Source organism: Scyliorhinus canicula, chromosome 9, assembly GCF_902713615.1.
Source record: "Scyliorhinus canicula chromosome 9, sScyCan1.1, whole genome shotgun sequence".
Taxonomy (NCBI): domain Eukaryota; kingdom Metazoa; phylum Chordata; class Chondrichthyes; order Carcharhiniformes; family Scyliorhinidae; genus Scyliorhinus; species Scyliorhinus canicula.
This window is the reverse complement of record NC_052154.1, coordinates 158,845,817-158,859,503: the sequence shown is the minus strand read 5'-3', so window position 1 is coordinate 158,859,503 and position 13,687 is coordinate 158,845,817.

Here is a 13,687-nt window from a genome sequence, read left to right as displayed (position 1 = left end):
ATTGTTCTATCTATGTTGTTGGTACCTCCATGGACCAGGATAACTGGATCTTTACTTCCCACTCCATGTTCCTCTGCAGCCCAGGTAAGATATCCCAAACCTGAACACAACCTTCGGGACTCACGATCCAGCGCCTATGCCACTAACTATACTGTCCATGGTTATGACTACATTTATTGTCTCTCTCCCCCAACTTAAATGTCTCCCTGTATCACCTGTGGAGCCATGGACCTGACTCTTGCTGCATCTCCCTGAGAAACCATCTCCCCAACCAGTAGCCAAACCAGAAAGTCTGTTAGAGAGGAAATGGACCCGGAGGTCTCCTACATTACCCGCTTAGTACTTTTACTGCATCTGGTGGTCACCCATTCCCTTTCTACCTGTGCACTCATTACCTGTTGTGTGACCCCCCTCACTCTACATGCTATGGACAAAGATCTTGTCCTTACGGATGCTCCACAGTGACTCCACTCACAGCTCCAGCTCTGAAACGTGGATCTCACCTGGAACACTACCTGCACACCTTGAACACTGGGCATGTCCCTGACCTCCCACATTGCACACATTCCACATGGCCGAGCAATGCTTACATTTCTCCCTTTACTTTTACTTCTTCTAGTTTATGGTATATTAAGGACAGCATAAATACTCACCAGGTAAATTTAACAAGGCTACTGCTCTGCTTCCTGAGAAGAAGTAGAAAATGAAAGGTTCACCTTGCTCCCTCCTCACTGAACTCCCTCAGTCACCACACTCAAACTTAAGCACTCTACAGCAGTTCAGAGTCACATTCCAGTACATAAAGACTTAAACTTTAGATTTTCTGGATAACACTCAAACCAACTCAACAACATATCCAAAATAGGAGACTTTATTTAGCCTTGGGGAAACTCACTTATTGCCAAGTTTATCACCAAATTATCTTTTTATTATCTATTAAAGTGTGTATGTAGGTGGTGTAAGCCAGTTTAACTGTAGACCAATAGGTCATCAATAGGCACAATAAGGGGCAGCATGTGGCACAGTGGTTAGCACTGCAGCCTACAGCGCTGAGGACTTGGGTTCGAATCCCGGCCCTGGGTCACTGTCCATGTGAACTTTGCACATTCTCCCTGTGTCTGTGTGGAGTTAACACCCACAACCCAAAGATGTGCCAGTTCAGTGGATTAGCCACGCTAAATTGCCCCTTAATTGGAGAAAAAATATAATTGGGTATTATAAATTTAAAAAGAAAACAAAATATACACAAAAGTCAGAAATAACCATCTTTGAAAGGTATCTGGTGGATTGGCCATGCTAAATTGTCCATCATGTCCAGGAATGTGCAGGTTAGGTTATGGGGTTACAGGGATGGATCGGGTGGATGGGGGAGTGGACCCAGGTAGAGTGCTCTTTCGGAGGGTCGGTGCAGACTTGATGGGCCGAATGGCCTCATTCTGCGCTGTAGGGATTCTATGATTCTGCTTTTGAAATGGTTTAAACTTACATTGATAAAGATCGTCTGATGTTACAAACGCAGAGATTCTTTTGGTTTGACCTGTTACAGCATCAACTTTCTGTAATCACTGCCGAATTGTTGAAACACACAGGGCGGGATTCTCCGACCCCCCGCCAGGTCGGAGAATCGGCGGGGAGGGGGGGGGGGGGGGGGGGGGGGGGTGGCATGAATCCCCTCCCCGCTGGCTGCCAAATTTTGCACCAGAGATTTGGTGGGGGCGGAAATCTCGCCACGCCAGTCGGCGGCCATTGGCAGCCGCCCCCCGGCGATTCTCTGGCCCGCGATGGGCCAAATGTCCACCCGTTAGAGTAGGTCCTTACCAGCGGGAACTGGCAGCGCGGGTGGCCTCCGGGGTCCTCGGGGGGGGGGGCGTGGAAGGATCTAGCCCGGGAGGTGCCCCCACGGTGGCCTGACCCGCGATCAGAGCCCACCAATCCGTGGGCGGGCCTGTGCCGTGGGGGCACTCTATCCCACTGCATCAGCCGCTGTGGTCCTCCACCATGGCCGATGTGGAGACGGATCCTCCCGCGCATGCGCTGTGATGACGCCAGCACACACTGGCACTCCGGCGCATGCGCCAACTCTTCGGGGGCGTCGGTTGGTGTGGCGCCAAGCCCCTTCCCCGCAATCCGGCATGGCGCAAACCACTCCAGGTCGGGCCTAGCCCCTGAAGGTGCAGAGGATTCCGCACCTTTGGGGCGGCCCGACGCCGGAGTGGTTCACGCCACTCCTCGGCACCGGGACCCCCGCCCTGCCAGGTAGGGGAGAATCCCGCCCACAATGTACTGACTTGAAATTCGATCACCCTGTCACGATCTCACTGTCACTCTGTCAAAATCATGGAACTGCCTTCCTAACAAGACTGTGGGTGTTCCTACAACAATATGGCCTAGCCAGTAACCCCCAGATCATAGGAACAAATGGAAAGCAGAAACCTAGTGATGCACATTTCTGATGGTTTGTCCTGATGGGAGAAATTCCTTAAGTCCAGGTGTAGGGGCTGGGAGCAGGTACAGAATCAGGTCGACTTGATGAAAATGGGCGTGTAAACAATTGAGGTTGTGTCGAAAGGGCAATGATTTCAATGAACCAGTGCCACAATTAACACCAAGAGCATTTCACAGAGCAGCACTTATCTTCTGAAACTTCGCAATAGATTCTACTTGAAATGTAATTTACAAAGTTATGAAATTGAATCAACATTTTCTAGATATCAATCTACTTTGAAAGACAAAGGCCTCTGCACAATTCTTTTTCTATGAAAAGCACAGTGTTTAATTAGATTACATTGTGTTGGAATATTGAGCAGATTTGGGACAGAGGGAGAACCCGCTTGCTACGTCTCCGTGTTCGATCTTAAATTCCTCTCACTTCCTCATGTACGTCTTCGAAACTTTCCCCACTCAGGGTCTCTCAGTTACAAAACACAGAAATAGGCCATCGCTGATTCTGCTCCTTGCTACCAGCCACATTAATGAGTAGATATGAGTCAATGAAAGAAGATAACAAAACCCTACATTGCCAGCATTTCAATCAGATTCCCTCCACCTTGGGACACTAATAAAGTCTGTTCAGTCCAGTTTACAAATGAAAATAGCAGACAAGGAAAGATCAGCTGGTCCATCCAGATTTTCCTACTTGGCAGTGATAACCTCCTCTCACAATTCAGACACTCTTGAGCCCTGTAATCTCCAAGGGGAGAATTTCTCTCCTCTTACATCAATGAGTTGACCTATTGAGCAGACCAATACAATACACTAACCCATTGCCCTCAGGACAGGTCATGGTAAGTTAAAAGTTTAATTAGTAGAAGATTAATTTTAAAGATCCTCAGTTCTGTGACATGGACTGACGCTCTGCAAATCAAGTTTTACATTTGCTCTTTCCCAGAACAAAGTACATTACCTCTGTGGAACTATAGCACGTCAAGGTGCAATTGACCACAAGTGCATTCAATGCAATGTGGTTACAAGTACAAGGTTATTTTTACTGTTAAGAAAAAGTCTTTACATTTCAACACAGCAAGTTTGCCACTAAACGCCATCAGATCCAACCTGTTATATTGATACAATCAAAGTTTAAACTTTGGAGGCGTTTTATAGAAAATAAACCTGTATTGCTGTGAGGTGACCACTTTAAACTTGCCAGCACTTTGTTGCGATTGCAGGTACAAAGAATCAGCAATAGACAGTGGGTTAAGATGTTGAAGAGTGCCAGGGACTAAGAGCTCACTCTACTTTTTTATAAACTATGTATACGTCATCTGCGCCTCAGGAACTGCAGCGGTTCAAGAAGACAGCTCACCACCACTTTCTGAAGGCCAACTAGAGATGGGCAATAAATGCTGGCCTAACCAGCGTGCACACACCCATAAGTGAATACTTTTTAAAAATCATTTGTAATTTATAAAATTAAAAAATTGTACCGTGGCTTTAAAATGACTGAAGCTATGGTTGGCTATGACTCAAACAATAAGAATTTTCTGTCATTCAGAGAAGCTGCCACTTTGTTATCTTTGAAGGGACACCAACAACCTGGTGACCTCCAGAAGAACAACTTCCAAAGGAAGTATACCAGGGCTATTTACATTACATAAGCCAGGCCAATGTGCTCACCATGATTCATTAATGCTAATTTTCTTTGTGGATTTCTCTCTGTACTTCTTTCATTTCTGTATCCCGCTTTCACTGTAAGGATTCCTAAGAAGTGGAGGGTGGAGGCAAGGGAGAGACATTGCGTACACTCTTCCTGTGTTTTGAGTGTGTGCAATATAAATGAGCCGTCAGAATTTATCCTAACTTGAGTTTGCTGTGGCGTTATTTATCGAACATATATATTTTTAATTCAGTTTTGGGATGTGAGTGTCACAGGCTGTGCCAGCATTTATTGCCCGTACCTAATTGCCATGAGGAGGCAGTTAAGAGTCAACTACATTGCTGTGGGTCAGGGATCATATGTAAGCCATACCAGGTAAGGATGGCCGATTTCCTTCGGCATTAGTAAACCAGATGGGATTTTATGAACATCAACAATGGTTTAATGGTCATCATTACACTTTTAATTCCAGGTATTTTATTGAGTTTGAATTCCATTACCTGCCATGGTGGGATTTTTACTTGGGTCCCCAGATCATTACTCTGGGTCTTTGGATTACTAGTCCAGTGACAATACTAATATGCCACCATCTACTCTTATGACCACACCAAAACCACAGAGCTTTGGGAAAATAAATCGGCACCACCTATAGAGGGGAAATCAAAATCAGAACACTTTCCTGTTTATGGATGAGTCACGAGAGGGGAAATCAGGGCTGTGCAAAGGAAACCCCCTCTGTTCCTGACAGAAATTGGGAGCTCACATCTAGGAATGCCAAATTTGAACTTGATCAGTGTCTAAGATAAATGATAAGCTAAAAAGGGAAATCTCAGTGGGGTATTAACCTTACTCTTGGCCTGAGATGTGGTGATCCTCAAGCGGAATCAACACCAGTCAGTGCAGCTCTCCCCACTCAGCCTAAGGGCATCTGGGACTATGGTGACTTCAATTACCTATCTCCCTAATCTAGGACTAGTCCTTCAAATGTGTTTGATTCATCCCCAGATTCGAAGAGAGTAATGTGGAGTCATTTGTTTGTTATTTTTGAGAAAACAGCCAGACAGCTAAAATAGTCATCAGAGGTGTGGACATTTTTCATTTAAGGTCAGGGAAAGCCCAAGCTCCATGCTGCCTTCTGATGGGTTCATGAATTATGAGCAGACAAAGGCTGACATTCTAAATGCTACGAGTTACTCCCAGAGGTATATTGTCAAGAACTCTGGAATACATGTAGGAAGCTAACACAAATCTGTGTTAAATTTGAACAGCTGAAGCAAATTGCTCAATCAACTCATACAATGACTGAGTATTGCAGCCATTAATACTTCCTGCAGAACCCCAGCAACAACAACTTGCAGAGTGGGAGCAGCAGCCGGTAAAGGGCTGAGTGAGACTTGGGGACTGGCCAGACCGTGTGCAGTGTCAGAATTGTGCCTGCGTTTCTGGGTGTCAGTGGGTGATAATATTATTCTAATTACAGGTGACAGATTTGAGATGATTGCCGTGAGTTTATTGTATGACTTCAGTTGCTATTTGTTACTGGGAGAACTTTCCTTCCATCTCTGGTTGTGTATCTGTGAATCCATCCCCAGGACTTGGTCTCTCACCATTCCCATCCACCCAACCCCCCCCCCCCCCCCCCCCCCCACTACTCCATCCACCCACCCTATCCACCCAACCCACCCCACTCCCATCCGCACAACCCACTCCCACACACTCATGTTTCCTGAACTTGTCGCACAACAACGGCTGGTGACCAAGTCTTCCATCCAGATTGTCCCACATGATTCAGACACCTCCTCCACGCCTGGAACCCTGTAACCTCCAAGGAGAGAGGTTTCCTTCATTTCATTGAGTTATTGAGCAGATCAACACAAAGCAACTCCAGAATATAACGAGCTGAATCTGAATGTTGAAAACCCTCCTGTGGTACTGACTGGGAATCCACAAAGCTGCCTTTCCCAGAACTAAGTGCATCACTCCAATTGAACAACAGCATTTCAGGGTGCAGTTAACCACTGAGCCATTTCTGGATTGTGGTAAAAGCTTATTGTTACGGTCAGGAGAAAACCTTTACAGTGGTACACAAGAAGCTTATGGACGCAACTTGTCATCAATCGCTTTATTCATACAATGAAGGTCGCACTTTGGCCACACTTTCTGGAAAATAAATCTGTGTTAGTATGACATTTAATATTCCAGCACTACAGATAGATTATCGATAGAAAGATGCAATAAGAAACCGAGAGCGCGTTTAGGAGCTCTGAAAAGAGTTCAGGCATAAAGAGGCTTCCAACAAGGAAATGAGATGCTGCTCCCCATTTGGTTCAATTCCAATCTCGGGAGTTGTTTGGATTCAATCCACGTTTAACGCCACCGCCATACACACAATAACCAGTGGCGGACTGGCCAGGGTGTCAGCTTGCCCGATGGCAAGTGGGCCCCTGATAAAGTGGGCCCCCTATATCAAATAAAAATGCAATAAAGAAACAAACACAGACAACTGTTTTAGTAATAAAAAGGAATAAGAAAAAAAAGAGAACCGGACACAAATAAGCAGTGCATGAAAAGGAACGAAGCAGGGGAGGTAGTGGAAGGATGTGGAATAGGGAGGCCCGGGTCAGGCATAATTAAGAAAATTCCATGGGCGCGATTCTCCGCAAATGCGGCGAGTCGTAAAGGCTGGCGTGAAACTGGCCGTGTTTCATGCCAGCCTCCGCGCCCCCTCCCGGGACCCAATTCTCCCCTCCGGGCGGGGCTAGCAGCGGGGCCCCGTGAAGCACGGCATCGTGGGCTTAGCGACCGTTGCTAAGTCCGCGCGCCAAGCGTCACGCCAGCTGACGAGCACGATGACATCAGCCGCGCATGCGCGTGTTGGACGGCTCCAACCCGCGCATGCGTGGATGACATCATCACGCAGATGCGTCAAACCCGCGCATGCGCGGGCCGTCATGCCCCTCAGCCACCCTGCGGACTGATCCTGCGGGGCGGCGGAAGAACAAATAGCGCGCGAGTATCGGACCCGCTGCCCGCGATCGGTGCCCACCGATCGCAGGCCCATGCCACCCATGCCAATCGGTGCCATGGTTGTCCGGGACGGGCACTTTGCGGCCGTTTTCACGAACGCTGAAAGCAGGTGTGATTGCGGCCGTGAAAACGGCCGTAAACTCCGCGGTATTCGGCCCATCAACCTGCGGAGAATCGCTGTTCGCCGGAAAAAACGGCGAGCAGCGATTCGTGTCGGGGGTCGGCCCGAGGGAGGGGGGAGAATAGCGGGAGGCCGTGAAAATTGTCAGGACGGCCCTCCCACTATTCTCCGACCCATTGTGGGCAGCAGAGAATCGCGCCCCATGTTTTCAGCAAGAGTGTGTGAATTTAAAGATAAAGTTACAATTCGTGATTTGAGATGGTCGGCAACTTCAAACGATATCAAGCAGTAGTCTTGGTTCAGCTGGTACATCGGTCCGGGGCCCGGAGAGCCAAGAAGGGGCCAGTGAATCTCTGAAGGGCCCTTACTTTGCATACGTGCAGTGCGGTCAGCGTAAGTTGAAGGTGCACCTGCATCAGTGACCCGAGGAGTTCGACGGAAGTCAAGCATCCAGCAGGGGGCAGTAGAGCAGAGCTTCTGATTGGCTGTTCCGGGGAGATTTGCATACGTGCAGTGCGGTCAGCGTAAGTTGAAGGTGGTTTGTGAAGGGGCTGTTCTCGAGTGACAGCTTTACCCGAAACAGTACTTATGTAGTGTTTACCACCCATCCTCCTCCTCTAACCAAAAAAAAAGTTCTGTCCGTTGGATTGCTAAACTAACAAGTTTTTTATTTTTATTTTTCTGTAGTTGGGAAGTTAGTTCAGTGGGAATGGAGGCTAGGGCAGTTGAATGTTCCTCCTGCAGAATGTGGGAGGAAAGGGTCACCTCTAGTGTCCCTTCTGACTACATCTGCGGGAAGTGCACCCAACTCCAGCTCCTCGAGAGCCGCGTTGGGGACCTGGAGCTGGAGCTGGATGAACTTCGGATCATTCGGGAGGCGGAGGAGGTTATTGAGAGGAGTTATAGGGAGGTAGTCACACCTCAGGTAAAAGAAGAAGGTAGATGGGTTACCGTCAGGGGAAGGAGAGGGAACCGGCAGGCAGTGCAGGGATCCCCTGTGGTCGTTCCCCTCTATAACAAGTATACCGTTTTGGATACTGTTGCGGGGGACGACTTACCAGGGGTAAGCAATAGGGCACAGGTCTCTGACACAGAGTCTGTCCCTGTTGCTCAGAAGGGAAGGGAGAAGAGGAACAGAGCACTTGTCATTGGGGACTCCATAGTTAGAGGAACAGACAGGAGGTTCTGTGGGAACGAAAGAGACTCACGGTTGGTGTGTTGCCTCCCAGGTGCCACGGTTCGTGATGTCTCTGATCGTGTTTTTGGGATCCTTAAGGGGGAGGGGGAGCAGCCCCAAGTCGTGGTCCATATAGGTACCAACGACATAGGTAGGAAGAGAGATGGGGATTTGAGACAGAAATTCAGGGAGCTAGGGTGGAAGCTGAGAGCTAGAACAAACAGAGTTGTTATCTCTGGGTTGTTACCCGTGCCACGTGCTAGTGAAGTGATAAATAAGGAGAGAGAGGAGTTGAACACGTGGCTACAGGGATGGTGCAGGAGGGAGGGTTTTGGTTTCCTGGAAAATTGGGGCTCATTCTGGGGTAGGTGGGACCTCTACAAACAGGATGGTCTTCACCTGAACCAGAGGGGTACCAATATCCTGGGGGGGAGATTTGCTAGTGCTCTTCGGGGGGGTTTAAACTAATTCAGCAGGGGGATGGGAACCTAAATTGTAGTCCCAGTGTACAGGATGTTGAGAGTAGTGAGGTCAGGGATAGGGTTAAAAGTTCGAAAGAGGGCACCGGCAAGCAGGACGCTGGTTTGAAGTGTGTCTACTTCAACGCCAGGAGCATCCGGAATAAGGTGGGTGAGCTTGCAGCATGGGTTGGTACCTGGGATCTCGATGTTGTGGCGATTTCGGAGACATGGGTAGAGCAGGGACAGGAATGGTTGTTGCAGGTTCCAGGATTTAGATGTTTCTGTAAGAACAGAGAAGATGGTAAAAGAGGGGGGGGGGGGTGTGGCATTGTTAATCAAGGAAAGTATTACGGCGGTAGAAAGGACGCTTGAGGACTCGTCTACTGAGGTAGTATGGGCCGAGGTTAGGAACAGTAGAGGAGAGGTCACCCTGTTGGGAGTTGTCTATAGACCTCCGAATAGTTCCAGAGATGTAGAGGAAAGGATTGCAAAGATGATTCTCGACAGGAGCGAGAGTAACAGGGTAGTTGTTATGGGGGACTTTAACTTTCCAAATATTGACTGGAAATACTATAGTTCGAGTACTATAGATGGGTCAGTTTTTGTGCAGTGTGTGCAGGAGGGTTTTCTGACACAGTATGTAGACAGGCCAACAAGGGGCGAGGCCACATTGGATTTGGTACTGGGTAATGAACCCGGCCAGGTGTTAGATTTAGATGTAGGTGAGCACTTTGGTGATAGTGATCACAACTCGGTTATGTTTACTTTAGCAATGGGCAGGGATAGGTATATACCGCAAGGCAAGAATTATAGCTGGGGGAAAGGCAATTATGATGCTATTCGGCAAGATTTAGGATGTATAGGATGGGGAAGGAAACTGCAGGGGATGGGTACAATTGAAATGTGGAGCTTTTTCAAGGAACAGCTACTGCGTGTCCTTGATAAGTATTTACCTGTCAGGCAGGGAGGAAGTTGTCGAGCAAGGGAACCGTGGTTTACTAAGGAAGTTGAAGCACTTGTCAAGAGGAAGAAGAAGGCTTATGTTAGGATGAGACATGAAGGCTCAGTTAGGGCACTTGAGAGTTACAAGTTAGCCAGGAAGGACCTAAAGGGAGAGTTAAGAAGAGCGAGGAAAGGACACGAAAAGTCATTGGCGGATAGGATCAAGGAAAACCCTAAGGCTTTCTATGGGTATATCAGGAACAAAAGAATGACTAGAGTAAGATTAGGGCCAATCAAGGATAGTAGTGGAAAGTTGTGTGTGGAATCAGAGGAGATAGGGGAAGCATTAAATGGATATTTTTCGTCAGGGTTTACACTGGAGAAAGACGATGTTGTCGAGGAGAACATGCAGGTTCAGTCGACCAGGCTAGATGGAATTGAGGTTCAAAAGGAGGAGGTGTTAGCAATTTTGGAAAATGTCCAAATAGATAAGTCCCCTGGGCCAGATGGGATTTATCCTAGGATTCGCTGGGAAGCCAGGGAGGAGATTGCAGAGCCTTTGTCCTTGATCTTTATGTCGTCTTTGTCGACAGGAATAGTGCCGGAAGACTGGAGGATAGCAAATGTTGTCCCCTTGTTCAAGAAGGGGAGTAGAGACAACCCTGGTAATTATAGACCTGTGAGCCTTACTTCGGTTGTGGGTAAAATGTTGGAAAAGGTTATAAGAGATAGGGTTTATAATCATCTTGAAAAGAACAAGTTGATTAGCGATAGTCAACACGGTTTTGTGAAGGGTAGGTCATGCCTCACAAACCTTATTGAGTTTTTTGAGAAGGTGACCAAACAGGTGGATCAGGGTAAAGCTGTTGATGTGGTGTATATGGATTTCAGTAAGGCGTTTGATAAGGTTCCCCATGGTAGGCTATTGCAGAAAATAAGGAAGTATGGAATTGAAGGTGATTTAGCGGTTTGGATCAGTAATTGGCTAGCTGAAAGAAGACAGAGGGTGGTGGTTGATGGCAAATGTTCATCCTGGAGTTCAGTTACTAGTGGTGTACCGCAAGGATCTGTTTTGGGGCCACTGCTGTTTGTCATTTTTATAAATGACCTGGAAGAGGGTGTAGAAGGATGGGTTAGTAAATTTGCAGATGACACGAAGGTCGGTGGAGTTGTGGATAGTGCTGAAGGATGTTATAGGATACAGAGGGACATAGATAAGCTGCAGAACTGGGCTGAGAGGTGGCAGATGGAGTTTCATGTGGAAAAGTGTGAGGTGGTTCACTTTGGAAGGAGTAACAGGAATGCAGAGTACTGGGATAATGGCAAGATTCTTGGTAGTGTAGATGAACAGAGAGATCTCGGCATCCAGGTACATAAATCCCTGAAAGTTGCCACCCAGGTTAATAGGGCTGTTAAGAAGGCATATGGTGTGCTAGCCTTTATAAGCAGTGGGATTGAGTTTCGGAACCACAAGGTCATGCTGCAGCTGTACATAACTCTGGTGCGGCCGCACCTGGAGTACTGCGTGCAGTTCTGGTCACCACATTATAGGAAGGATGTGGAAGCTTTGGAAAGGGTTCAGAGGAAATTTACTAGGATGTTGCCTGGTATGGAGGGAAGGTCTTACGAGGAAAGGCTCAGGGAATTGAGGTTGTTTTCATTAGAGAGGAGAAGGCTGAGAGGTGACTTAATAGAGACATATAAGATAGTCAGAGGGTTAGATAGGGTGGACAGTGAGAGTCTTTTTCCTCGGATGGTGATGACCAACACGAGGGGACATAGCTTTAAATTGAGGGGTGATAGATATAGGACAGATATCAGAGGCAGTTTCTTTACTCAGAGAGTAGTAGGGGTGTGGAACGCCCTGCCTGCAACAGTAGTAGACTCGCCAACTTTAAGGGCCTTTAAGTGGTCACTGGATAGACATATGGATGAAAATGGAATAGTGTAGGTCAGATAGGCTTCAGATGGTTTCACAGGTCGGCGCAACATCGAGGGCCGAAGGGCCCGTACTGCGCTGTAGTGTTCTATGTTCTTTAAAAATTATAATTAATTAGATAGATAAATCTCCAACTTCTTTCGTGTGATTTGTATTCTAACTTAATAAAATATAATTGTTTTTAAAAAGAGCAATACCAAATAAAAATGCAATGAAGAAACAAACAAATAATCACTCAGTGTATGAAGGAACGAAGCAGTGTTAAACGGATGTTTAACGGGGGTGGGGGGGGCTGGTTCACCCGGGTCGGACATAGTTGGAAATCCACGTTTTCAGCAAGAGTGTGTGAATTTAAAGATAAAGTTACAGTTCGTGATTTGAGATGGGCGGCAACTTGAAAGGATATCAAGCAGTACATAGGGTCGTGAGGTCACCGAAAAGGAGAAGTGGTACCTTTGACCGTGAATCATGAGGTCAAAGACATTGAAATGATAAGCCATGATCGGTAAATTGAAAGGGTTGCGACTTGTAACACTACACTGGTATCAAACTGGACAAGTTAACTTTGGTCGTGGGACCATTCTTAATGTCTTACTATAGTCGGACCAAACTTCTAAGTTTCAACAGTTGTCTCAGTTGCTTGCTGGTGTGAACACTGGACAGTGGATTGTCTCCTCTTCTGAAGCTGTATAGGCCACAGTAGTGTTGACTAATGAACATAGCCTATTGAAGTGTAAGTAAGTTATTTTATATTTTTTATCAAGTAGGGGTTTATCAGGGCAGCACGGTGGCCTCGTGGTTAGCACAACCGCCTCACGGCGCTGAGGTCCCAGGTTCGATCCCGGCTCTGGGTCACTGTCCGTGTGGAGTTTGCACATTCTCCCCGTGTCTGCGTGGGTTTCGCCCCCACAACCCAAAAATGTGCAGAATAGGTGGATTGGCCACTCTAAATTGCCCCTTAATAGAAAAAATAATTGGGTAATCTAAATTTATAAAAAAAAAAGAAAAAAAAAAAAGTAGGGGTTTATCTGGCATTCCTTCAAGTTATTCTTGCAATCATCAATATTCATTTTTCCAAATGTGAGCTATTTTTAATTAAGTTTTTATTTCAGGAATATTACCCCAACCAGCATGGAAAAGAAAAAGCAAAAATCTGGGTCACTAAAACGCAAAGAACAAAAAGAAGTAGAAAGGAAGGAATCAGCCAAGCGATGCAGGCCTATTACAGAGTTTATAATACCACAAGCACAATCCACATCAATATCCAGTTCTGCAACAAATAATCAAGAAGCAAGAAACAATGCTCATGGTGATGATGCAATGACATGCGAGTTACAAGAACAGAGAAGAGCTACTTTGAATGTAGAGACAAATACAAGTGCATCCATTACTAATCAACCCAGGCCCAATATTTCTTATGGCTTCCTTGTTCCGGTATCTGTACTGCCTGTAGTTGCAACATCTGAACACATAGCTTCAACTAGTGACAGGGAATCAGATATTCCTTCAAGCATAAATGACTTGGTTTCTGAAGCACATCCTTTAAATGAACCTACGCGAGAAAATGAAAGATCAATTACTGGAATCTTCCAATATCCATCACGAGCAAAGCTAAAACAGTTTTTTGCTGAACATCCACTTCAGCCACTTGATGATCTGCCATTTGATGCTCGTTTGTATGAGAGAAAAATTATGAATGACTCAGTCCCAAGAAAACGGTAGCATGGTGGTTAGCATAAATGCTTCACAGCTCCAGGGTCCCAGGTTCGATTCCCGGCTGGGTCACTCTCTGTGCGGAGTCTGCACGTCCTCCCCGTGTGTGCGTGGGTTTCCTCCGGGTGCTCCGGTTTCCTCCCACAGTCCAAAGATGTGCGGGTTAGGTGGATTGGCCATGCTAAATTGCCCGTAGTGTCCTAAAAAAGTAAGG